Source organism: Schistocerca cancellata, chromosome 2 (genome assembly GCF_023864275.1).
Source record: "Schistocerca cancellata isolate TAMUIC-IGC-003103 chromosome 2, iqSchCanc2.1, whole genome shotgun sequence".
Taxonomy (NCBI): domain Eukaryota; kingdom Metazoa; phylum Arthropoda; class Insecta; order Orthoptera; family Acrididae; genus Schistocerca; species Schistocerca cancellata.
In genome coordinates, this window is record NC_064627.1 from 1110546284 (window position 1) to 1110558346 (window position 12063).

At 44.6% G+C, this 12063-nt stretch overlaps 1 non-coding gene across 1 annotated transcript; it reads right to left on the bottom strand.

The window, feature by feature from the left end:
• Nucleotides 1-8916: 8916 nt before the first annotated feature.
• On the bottom strand, nucleotides 8917-8991 carry Trnas-uga (transfer RNA serine (anticodon UGA)). Its single transcript has one exon. It is a non-coding gene; the product is annotated as a tRNA-Ser (tRNA).
• Between the last annotated feature and the right edge of the window lie 3072 nt (nucleotides 8992-12063).

A 12063-nucleotide genomic window follows, 5' to 3' on the forward strand; every position in this document is an offset into this window, starting at 1 on the left:
GCCTACCGGAAGAAAATCATCGTGAAAAAACATACAAGGGGCAGTCAAATGAAAACGAGACATTGAAATAGTAAGTAAACTATTTATTGTTTCAAAAGTAATCGCCATACCTGTTAAAAAATTGAGCCCACTATGAGCGAAGACGGTTAATGTCCTCATGGAAAAATATATGCAGTTGTCTACGGAACCATGATCGAACCCAGGCGTGCATCCCCTCGTCCGAAGCAAATTGACCAGTGGTTACCAACCTCAGGATAATTCCTCCCTGAGGGGTAAAATGAAATTTTCTGAGGAGTAAAAACTAAGCAGTTCGACTCTGTTTCTGTCAATTATTTTCAAGAGATCATTACTGATATCACAAGTTTGTAGGATTGTAATACTGATCATATAAGTTATCAACAATTAGTTTTTTTCAATTACTAGCATTAAGGAAGCGGAGGTTACACGTTCCTCACATAGTCCACCCACTACATATTATCTTGTGTTTTGTTCCATACACTGCTAATGATAAAAGTGAGACATATACGCAACAAATGCTAAGTGTCTCAAGAAAACTTCTCCAAGTCGTAGATAGTATCTACAGTAGTATAGAAATATTGCTTTATTACTCACTTCGAAACAGATAAATGAATTAATTGACAGCACAGCACGGCAGTAACTGCATAATGGCTACTATAGTGATGTACACATTATTATTATTATTATTATTAGAGTTGTTAGACACAAAGAATTAACAGCCTTGAAGTCGTCTAATTTCTGCCAGTGCAGAAGTAAGGAGTGCAGCAATCAAGTGATTTACAAACAGTCATTACAGTGCACACATCTAAATTTATTTTACATTTGGTTGCAGTGTGCAGGTCAAGCAAGTGCGGCAATAGATAGGTGTAATAACAAGTGGCTACCCTCACTATGGTTAGTTTGCTTTCTTACCTGGGAAGGAATTGTGGGTAGCACTTGCTATGCACCACAAATTCCTACATCATTCGTTCTAACACACACACACACACACACACACACACATACACACATACGAACGAACTAACTAACTAACTAAACATCATTCATCTTTCATCATGTTCTTTCATTCTAAGGTTTAGTTAGGTGCTAAAGTTGGCTGTAATGTAGTGACCGGGGGAGGAGGGGGGGGCGGGAGTGATGGCAACAGACAGCAGGGGGGGGGGGGGGGAGATACTAGCTAATGTCTGATTGCACTCAGGGGTAATGGTAGCTAGACGGTCACGATTGTCTTTCTACAAGCCTCCAAAAGTAAGGAAATAGCATCGGCAGGGATCGGGACTGTACGGATGATGTGTAAGGGTTAAGGCGGGCCCACATGTTACGAAGGTTGTTTCGGCTAAGCTGCAGAAGTTTTGTTGAGAAACCCTTACACATCCTCCATTCAGTCAGGATCTCTCCCAAAGCGATTTCCATATTTTTGTACCCCTGAAGAAAAACATTCGTGGCCGTCCGTTTGCTTCGGACAAAGAGATCCACGCATGGGTACAATTATGGTTTCGCAGGGATATCAATGTTAAGATTCGATGATGATACTGCTAATCCTCAGTGAACGTGAAGAAGAACTACAGGATGTCTTAAATGGAATGAACAGTCTGATGTGTGCGGAATATGGACTGAGAGTAAATCGAAGAAAGACGAAAGTAATGAGAAGTAGTAGAAATGAGAATAGCGAAAAACTTGGCATCCTGATTGGTGATCACGAAGTAGATGAAGTTGAGAAATTCTGCTACCTAGGCAGCAAAATGACTAATGACGGTTGGAGCAAGGAGGACATAAAAACAGACTAACACTGGCAAAAAGGACATTCCTGGCCAAGAGAAGTCTGCTAGTACAAAACATAGGTCTAAATTTGAGGAAGAAATCTCTGAGAATTTTCGTTTGGAGCACAGCATTGTATGGCAGTGAGACATGGACTGCGCAAAACCGGAACAGAAGAGAATCAAAGCATTTAAGACGTGGTGCTGCAGAAGATTGTTGAAAATTAGGTGGAACGATAAGGTAAGAAATGGGGAGGTTCTCTGCAGAATCGGTGAGTAAAGGAATATATGGAAAACACTGACAAGAAGAAAGGACAAGATGGTAGGACGTATGTTAAGACATCAGGGAATAACTTCCATAGTACTAGAGCAGGGGCGGGCAGGAATCCTGCACGTGTGCCGTGCACTTGCACGCGTGCAGTTAACAGGTGTTCTGCGTGCACACAGGGGCAAGCTGGTCACCCGCTTATCTCCCTTCCCCACCATACCTTCTGTCCGCTCCTTCCTCTGCAATGCGTTTTGTTTCCTAGCTTGCTTTATTGAATGTAGGAATAAGATTAGTAGTAGTAGTGCTTGAAAGATATCGTGGTTTGAAAGAGTACCTATTACCTACGATACGTTTTATTTAATTATCACAGGTGGAGTGGAACAAAATAAGGTTAGTAGGAGTGCTTGAAAGATGTCGTGTTTTGAAAGAGTACCTATTACCTACGATACGTTTTATTTAATTATCACAGGTGGAGTGGAACAAAATTTCTACATACAGACAAACCCAAGCAGTTACTTAAATTTTCATCACTGATGTTTGCTCTTAACCGACACTTACTAATTCAGCAAATGGTTTTCCAGCTCTCGCTGTATTAAGCTCGTACCGCTGGGCTATTATTGTTGTCGTCCTGAAAAATTGAAAACGGTGCTCCATAAAATGTTAAATCAGTTACATGAGATACATGACGAAAGGAAGTCGCAGATCTCTCGTGACCACAGCAACTACGACAGATTCATCTAGTATCGTCAGATCGCTCTTCTTAAGCTCAGTCAATTTCCCCATCCGCTCAGAATCCGACAATAAATTGTACTCGTCCTTGTGAAATTTGTTATAATGTCCTTCAATACTAAACTTCCGCTGACCAGCGAGAATACTGCCACATATTAAACATTTTGAATTTTCACGTTTTTGCACAAAGAAAAATTGATCCTCCCATTACTTTTTAAAAGATAGCAAATCTCCACTTCTCCGTTTCCTTGTTTCACTCTGCATTTTCCGGTTCTTGAAATACAACGTTGACTACGTAGTGGTCGCTTCGCATCAACGTCCGCAGCTTAGCCTGGCACTACACTGCCGCAACCTGCCGGCTGTCGCCACTGCCCCAGTCGACGATTGCATGCGAGGAGCACACTTGCAGCGCTGTGCGCTCATGAGCCGCGTGGAACGTTTGCCCGCCCCTGTACTAGAGGATGCTGTAGAGGGTAAAATCTGTAGAAGAAGATAGAGACTGGAATAAACGCCAGCAAATAACTGATGATATAGGTTGCAAGTGCTACTCTGAGATGGAAACGTTGGCATAGGAGAGGAATTTGTGGCGGGCCGCATCAAACCAGTGCCGCATCAAATCAGTGAAAGGCAATCGCAAACATGTTTCGATGGAAGCACTGACCGTCTTGTTTCACAGTGGGATAAATGTGGAGGAGGAGGAGGTGGTGGAGGAGGTTAGTGTTTAACGTCCAGTCGACAGAAAATGGTTCAAATGGCTCTAAGTACTATGGGACTTAACATCTGAGGTCATCAGTCCCCTAGACTTAGAACTGCTTAAACGTAACTAACCTAAGGTCATCACACACATCCATGCCCGAGGCAGGATTCGAACCTGCGACCGCAGCAGCAGCGCGGTTCCGGAATGAAGTGCCTAGAACCGCTCGGCCACAGCGGCCGACTCCAGTCGACAACGAGGTCATTAGAGACGGAGCACAATCTCGGTTTAGGGAAGGACTGGGAGGGAAATCGGTCGCGCCCTTTCAAGCAGATTTGCCTGAAACAATTTAGGGAAATCATGGAAAACCTAAATCAGTATGGCCAGAGATGGGTTTGAACCGCTGTCCTCCCGAATGCGAAAGCAGCTTGCTAACTTTACGCCACCTCGCGCGGTGGATAAATGTATTAACAGTTGTGGCAACTAGTTTTGAAATAATAAACAGTTTACGTACTTTTTCCATCTGTCTCGATTTCATTTGATGCCTCTGATATTATCCTATGAAATTATACGGAAAGATTACTTTCGCTGGTGAGGGAGGTGCATTTATTACGAAGTTCATTTTTCTGAACATTTAAAGCAGGTGACTTATCATTGCAGCAGTTTGAAATCTTAATTAAATCGACACCCTAGCTGCAGACAGGCGTTGATAAACATCATTAGGGACATGTTTCCCATCACACTCATTACTCGTGGCAGATTAATCTACCAAGTCCCATAATTGTGCGAATGCACACGCAATGCCCCAACTCGTACGAGACTTCATAGATTAATCTGCCACGAGTAATGAGTGTGATGGGAAAACATCTATTAGGCGCACTACGAATGTAGTGGTGTGGACATGTTGGGGATGTGGGTCTCACGGGGAGAGTACAAGGGATAAGTGCCTGCATGCGCACTATCCGCTGTGCACTCGGTGGCTCAGAAGGATAGAGCGTCTGCCATGTAAGCCGGGTTCGAGACCCGGTCCGGTCACACATTTTCAACATGTCCCTAATGATGTGTACCAACGCCTGTCTGCAGCGCTCCTTATAGACAAATCGATAGTGTGTAAAACGTCAAAGGTTATTATGTACGGGGTGCGTTTAATGAGTAACGCTACACACTTCCTGTCTGAAAAAATGGTACAAATGGCTCTAAGCACTGTGGGAATTAACATCAGAGGTCATCAGTCAAATGGCTCTGAGCACTATGCGACTTAACTTCTGAGGTCATCAGTCGCCTAGAACTTAGAACTAATTAAACCTAACTAACCTAAGGACGTCACACACATCCGTGCCCGAGGCAGGATTCGAACCTGCGACCTTAGCAGCAGCGAGGTTCAGAACTGAATCACCTAGAACCGCTCGGCCACAGCTGCCGGCTTTTCTATCTGAAATCAGGTTGCTTTTATTCAGGATTCCATGTTTTTCCCCACTCTTCTGGCTACAACAAAACCTGATTTTTCAGCAACATCTCCGTTCAATGCGACTGCCTCACGCCGTCCTACAGGAAGCGCTTGTATGGCCGCCTTGTGCCACTCTACTGGTCGAAGTCGCAGCCAACGTCTTGCTGTTTCAGTAAGATCCCCAACATCCACGTACTGCTGCCCGTGGAATGCGTCCTTCAGTGGGCCAAACAGATGGAAGTCTGAAGGTGCGAGATATGGGCTGTGGGGTCGATGAGGAAAAACAGTCCACTCAAGTTTTGTGACCTCCTCTTGGGTGCGCAGACTTGTGTGAGGCCTTGCGTTGTCATGGAGAAGGAGAAGTTCGTTTGCAGTTTTGTGGCGACGAATATGGTGATATCGTTTCTTCAGTTTCTTGAGCTGAACGTTGCACCATGAGGGTGACATCAATTAAAATAACCTAATCAGAGTCCCAGAAGGCCGTCGCCATGACTTTAACGGCTTAGGGTGCGGCTTTCAATATTTCTTCGGAGGAGAGGTTATAACACTCCTGTCTGCTACTGCTATACCATAACCTCAAAACTGGAGGCAATTTGCAAAACAGAATTATTTTGTTGGAGTAATAATGGTATAAAGCAACAGAGCAGTGTTACCCCCTGAGAGGAATTTTGTTATGTTGACCGTGTTGTACCTAACGGAGGTGGTTTATCGGAAGTGAAAGTGAGAGTTACGTAAATATTTGAACAGTAGCAAACAAAATTTTGCTAGCTATACTGTATATAGAATAAGGGAAACGGTCGCCAGCCTAATTAGGCAAGAGAAAGATTAACGTTCTCGTTTAAAAAAGTAGTTATAAGTAACTATAATGGACGAACACAACCTAGACTTAACCACACGCGAGTGCAATGAACTCTGACACACACATATGTTTTAAGATTGAAGCTAACAGTTAGAGCAGCAGAACCATTTGCAAAATTATAAGAGATACCAAAACACCCTATTACTTTCAGGCTTTAAAGAAATTATCGTTTTTTATAATTAGTGGTCTTCTCATTAGTTGATATTCAGCATTAATACAATAGACAAACTGTGGATCTTGTTATATTACACTCCTGGAAATTGAAATAAGAACACCGTGAATTCATTGTCCCAGGAAGGGGAAACTTTATTGACACATTCCTGGGGTCAGATACATCACATGATCACACTGACAGAACCACAGGCACATAGACACAGGCAACAGAGCATGCACAATGTCGGCACTAGTACAGTGTATATCCACCTTTCGCAGCAATGCAGGCTGCTATTCTCCCATGGAGACGATCGTAGAGATGCTGGATGTAGTCCTGTGGAACGGCTTGCCATGCCATTTCCACCTGGCACCTCAGTTGGACCAGCGTTCGTGCTGGACGTGCAGACCGCGTGAGACGACGCTTCATCCAGTCCCAAACATGCTCAATGGGGGACAGATCCGGAGATCTTGCTGGCCAGGGTAGTTGACTTACACCTTCTAGAGCACGTTGGGTGGCACGGGATACATGCGGACGTGCATTGTCCTGTTGGAAAAGCAAGTTCCCTTGCCGGTCTAGGAATGGTAGAACGATGGGTTCGATGACGGTTTGGATGTACCGTGCACTATTCAGTGTCCCCTCGACGATCACCAGTGGTGTACGGCCAGTGTAGGAGATCGCTCCCCACACCATGATGCCGGGTGTTGGCCCTGTGTGCCTCGGTCGTATGCAGTCCTGATTGTGGCGCTCACCTGCACGGCGCCAAACACGCATACGACCATCATTGGCACCAAGGCAGCAGCGACTCTCATCGCTGAAGACGACACGTCTCCATTCGTCCCTCCATTCACGCCTGTCGCGACACCACTGGAGGCGGGCTGCACGATGTTGGGGCGTGAGCGGAAGACGGCCTAACGGTGTGCGGGACCGTAGCCCAGCTTCATGGAGGCGGTTGCGAATGGTCCTCGCCGATACCCCAGGAGCAACAGTGTCCCTAATTTGCTGGGAAGTGGCGGTGCGGTCCCCTACGGCACTGCGTAGGATCCTACGGTCTTGGCGTGCATCCGTGCGTCGCTGCGGTCCGGTCCCAGGTCGACAGGCACGTGCACTTTCCGCCGACCACTGGCGACAACATCGATGTACTGTGGAGACCTCACGCCCCACGTGTTGAGCAATTCGGCGGTACGTCCACCCGGCCTCCCGCATGCCCACTATACGCCCTCGCTCAAAGTCCGTCAACTGCACATACGGTTCACGTCCACGCTGTCGCGGCATGCTACCAGTGTTAAAGACTGCGATGGAGCTCCGTATGCCACGGCAAACTGGCTGACACTGACGGCGGCGGTGCACAAATGCTGCGCAGCTAGCGCCATTCGACGGCCAACACCGCGGTTCCTGGTGTGTCCGCTGTGCCGTGCGTGTGATCATTGCTTGTACAGCCCTCTCGCAGTGTCCAGAGCAAGTATGGTGGGTCTGACACACCGGTGTCAATGTGTTCTTTTTTCCATTTCCAGTAGTTCTAAGTTCTAGGGGACTGACGGCCATAGATGTTAAGTCCCATAGTGCTCAGAGCTATTTGAACCATTTTTGAAGCGTCTTGATGTGCGGAATTTGGTTGTGAGGGCGGAATATGTAAACAATGAAGGTCAGGAGACCACGACGTCTTACAACTTATTTCTTGTGTCACTGTTCTAGTTTGTTTTATCTATAAAAGTACAAAATTAAGATATTGAAGAGATCACTGTTGTCATTAAGATACTTTTGATCATATCTTTTGTCGTTAGGTTTACGAGTGGACCGTGTGTTGCCTAGCAGGTTGAAGTGATAACTTTTTCTACTTGAAAACTTCAAAAATATTCCTTACGCTAATCGCTCAGTTTTTCTTTTTATTTTGAAAAATAGCTCCCCTGTTGGAGGAACGTGATCTATTAATAAAGATAACCAATTACTTAAATTAGTGTGCGACCAGTTTTTTTTAATAATGTTTAGATCGCTTAATGCAATGGGTGTTACAAGAAGGATAATCTATTTTCGCAAGACTGTATCTTCAATAGGAATAAAGATTGAAACTTGTGGTAAACTTTAAATCACCCACAGGCCTAGAAACTTTTTATTTTCAATAGAACCGTCCGATTTCAAAAGAGAGTGTCTTTTACAAGCATGCACATAACAACTTGGACGAACTCTTTCAACTACGGTTACGATCAGACTTTCATTTGCCTTACACAAATGTTGAATGCGCCCCTACACCAGTCCCACGACGAACACAAGACGCTAGTCGAACTTGATACGATATTACAGTGTCTGTGTTACTCCGAATTACGATCCGAAGTTCCCTCGGACATGCATGTATGTCCAAAAGAACGTGGCATCGTAATTAGGAATAACAAAGGCACTGCAATGTAGTATTCATCCGCCAACAACGGGCAAGCGACTTTCAAATAAAATGTCTTCTCTGTAAGGGGATTTTACACCCATGTTCAGAAAAGACAGAACACCTTGAAGGAATAGAGACCTCACTGTTTGCTCCCCTCCCCCAAATATACCAACTAACCAACTGAAAAATCATCATCCTGAGCAACGCTATGAATTTGCTCTTCGGTTTCTGGCACAGATCGAAGTTCATCGCATGTGACCAGGCGATGTTCTATGGAGTGACGAGGCACATTTTACACTACAGGGTGCGGTGAATATACAGAGCTGCCGAATTTTGGGTACTGTAAAACCGTGTATTGCGCACGAAGAGCCGTTGCACTCACCATATGTGACTGTGTTGTGTGTATTCACAAGCACCTTTATTTTCGGTCCGTTCTTCTTTAAAGGAAATACGTCCAGAGGGCCTGACGGTTGTACCGTGACGTCTGCACGTTATCGAGACTTCTTTGTAGTACATGTAATTCCTGCTTTGGAAGAGTGCAGCTGTGTGGAAACCACTGATTTCATGTAGGATGGGGCAACACCTCATATCAAACTTCCTGGCAGATTAAAACTGTGTGCCGGACCGAGACTCGAACTCGGGACCTTTGCCTTTCACGGGCAAGTGCTCTACCAACTGAGCTACCCAAGCACGACTCACGCCCCGTCCTCACAGCTTTACTTCTGCCAGTACCTCGTCTCCTACCATCCAAACTTAACAAAAGCTCTCCTGCGGACCTTGCAGAACTAGCACTCCTGAAAGAAAGGATATTGCGGAGACATGGCTTAGCCACAGCCTGGGGGATGTTTCTAGAATGAAATTTTCACTCTACAGCGGAGTGCGCGCTGATATGAAACTTCCTGGCAGATTAAAACTGTGTGTCGGACCGAGACTCGAACTCGGGACCTTTGCCTATCGCGGGCAAGTGCTCTACCAACTGAGCTACCCAAGCACGACTCACGCCCCGTCCTCACAGCTTTACTTCTGCCAGTACCTCGTCTCCTACTTTCCAAACTTAACAGAAACTCTCCTGCGGACCTTACAGAACTAGCACTCCTGAAAGAAAGGATATTGCGGAGACAGGCTTAGCCACAGCCTGGGGGATGTTTCTAGAATGAAATTTTCACTCTACAGCGGAGTGTGCGCCGATATGAAGCTGTGAGGACGGGGCGTGAGTCGTGTTTGGGTGGCTCAGTTGGTAGAGCACTTGCCCGCGATAGGCAAAGGTCCCGAGTTCGAGTCTCGGTCCGGTACACAGTTTTAATCTGCCAGGAAGTTTCATATCAGCGCACACTCCGCTGTAGAGTGAAAATTTCTTTCTAGAAACACCTCATATCGCTCGCCCGGTGAAATATCTGCTTAATGCAACCTTCCACGAACGTGTTAACGCCAGAGGTTTTCCAGATGATTGGCCTGCAAGATCACCTGTTCTGAATCCATGTGACTTTTGGCTCTAGGGGTATCTAAAAGAAAGCGTTCACCAGGCACACATGCGGTCTTCACTCGATCTGAAAGGCAGTTTGCCGGAACACATTGCTCATTTTCCAGCAGACATACTGCGAGCTCCTGCTGATCACGATGTTCTATGGATGCAGCATCTCGTCGACGTACCCGATGTTCATACTGAATAAACTATGTAAGTGTTGGTTAATAATAAAATCAACATTATGCCTTTCTCACTTGTTTAACGTTATCTGACTACGTCCCGTTCGTGATCCATTACATATGGAAACATTTCTATACGTCTTTCTCAGCGCCACATCAGCACCTCGTGGCCAAAATTGGAACTATTTTTTCCCAGCGTAAATCGGTTCCACATTAACGCATTAGCATGTCTGCCAGGTTTAGTTGTCATTCGATAATGACAGCCCACACTGGACCTCAGTGAGTAGCTGCACTTTAACTATAACCACTTGGTATCTCGCAGCACTTCCCTGTGAAACAACGGCTGAATTCATCGACTATTGACCCTTGTTGGATTCTGATGAGGAAATGGATATGGTGAAGTTATTATACGACCCTTGAAAACTCATCAAAATCACAAAGTAATTTTTTTTTTTGGGGGGGGGGTGACTTTGTAACACCATACCTCTTCTGCTGTACAGATCTATTTTTTTTTTAATGTTATAACGTTGAGTATCTGTAAATGTGTTTGATTGAACAGATAACACAAAATTGTATACTCTTTTCTTTGTCAAACCTTTGATGTCGCGATTTGATTCAATGCAAAGTAGTGTATCTGCAATTTATATTCTTTGTCCCATTTGGAGGGAACAAAACTTACTGTACATGATTGTAATTTTGTGTGAATAATTTTTTGTAGAGATGTCAATATGTGTAAATGTTTTGTTTTATTTAATGTATTTGGTTGCTGTTATGTAAACTGCTGACCTTCACTTAGGGCTCTTAGTTATTCTGTATGTAAAAGGTGTAGTGGTTCCCCTCGGGAACGGAACTGGGTAGCGCGCGCAAATTGTGGTTGGCCTAGGTGGAAAAGGTGGAACTGATAGTCAGTCGGAGACGAGCTATGAATCGGAGAGGAGACGAGCTATGAGTCGGGGACGAGCCAGCAGTCGGGGACGAGCTACGAGTCCGTGCACTGCCATGTAAAAGATGCATATTGTGCTGATTCCGAGAGAGGCTTTTCCTGCTTATTTCCAAGGCCTCGGATGGATGGATAAATAGCTGGAACTATTCTGGAGTTTGTATCTATCATCGCCACCAAGAAATGACAGAGTCCAGCAATTCTGCCTACAATTCCACCTACCAACAGGCAGTTGCCACCACATTGCGCAATCATTGCAACGTAATACTATAATGATGTACAGTGAAGGATCAGCTTAATGGACGTGCTAATGTGCTGAAATATAAGGTAATTTGTATCTGAATTTATGTACCTACCTTGATTTTTCTCCTAATCATAACACCTCTCAGGTTCCTCTCCGTTTGAGCTAAAGTGATATCCGAGTGTCCTTACTAAAAGAAATTAAAGCCTAGAATTTTGCTAATTAATGCCTCTTCAACATAGTAAAAAGAAAGTTAAAGTTAATGTGGCAAGAGAGTGAGTTAAAGTAAATGTTGTTTGCTGAAAATATTCCTATTAAAACTGCTTATTAAAGTGCTGTTGCCAACTTCAAAATTAAAAGTTCTTAAGACTGAGACTTATAAAGTAAATGATCGAATTGTTGTCTGTAGTAAATTCTAAAAGGTGAGTCAGTTTCTTGCAATTTTGTCAACATTGTGTTTCACTGTAGTAAAAGTGGGAAACTGCAATAGTAGAAAACTATATGTTCATGATTGCTAAGTGTTTGTCTCTCGTGTGTATTAGAAGTGCATATTAACAGTAATGTTATAAAGACCATTCACTTTGTGTAAGCCCTGAAAGTAAAAGTGTGTTTCGCTATCTCTTATATTTTTGCTAATAGTTTGTCCTACTCGAGTTGTTAGTTTCAATCTTACCATGAACATATGTGTGTGTCCGATTCATTGCACTCGCGTGTGGCCAAGTCTAGGTTGTGATGATGATGATGTTTGGTTTGTGGGGCGCTCAACTGCGTGGTTATCAGCGCCCGTACAATTACCCAACCTTTGCTCAGTCCAATTTCGCCACTTTCCTGGATGATGATGAAATGATGAGGACAACACAAACACCCAGTCATCTCGAGGCAGGTGAAAATGCCTGACCCCGTCGGGAATCGAAGTCTAGGTTGTGTTTGTCCATTCT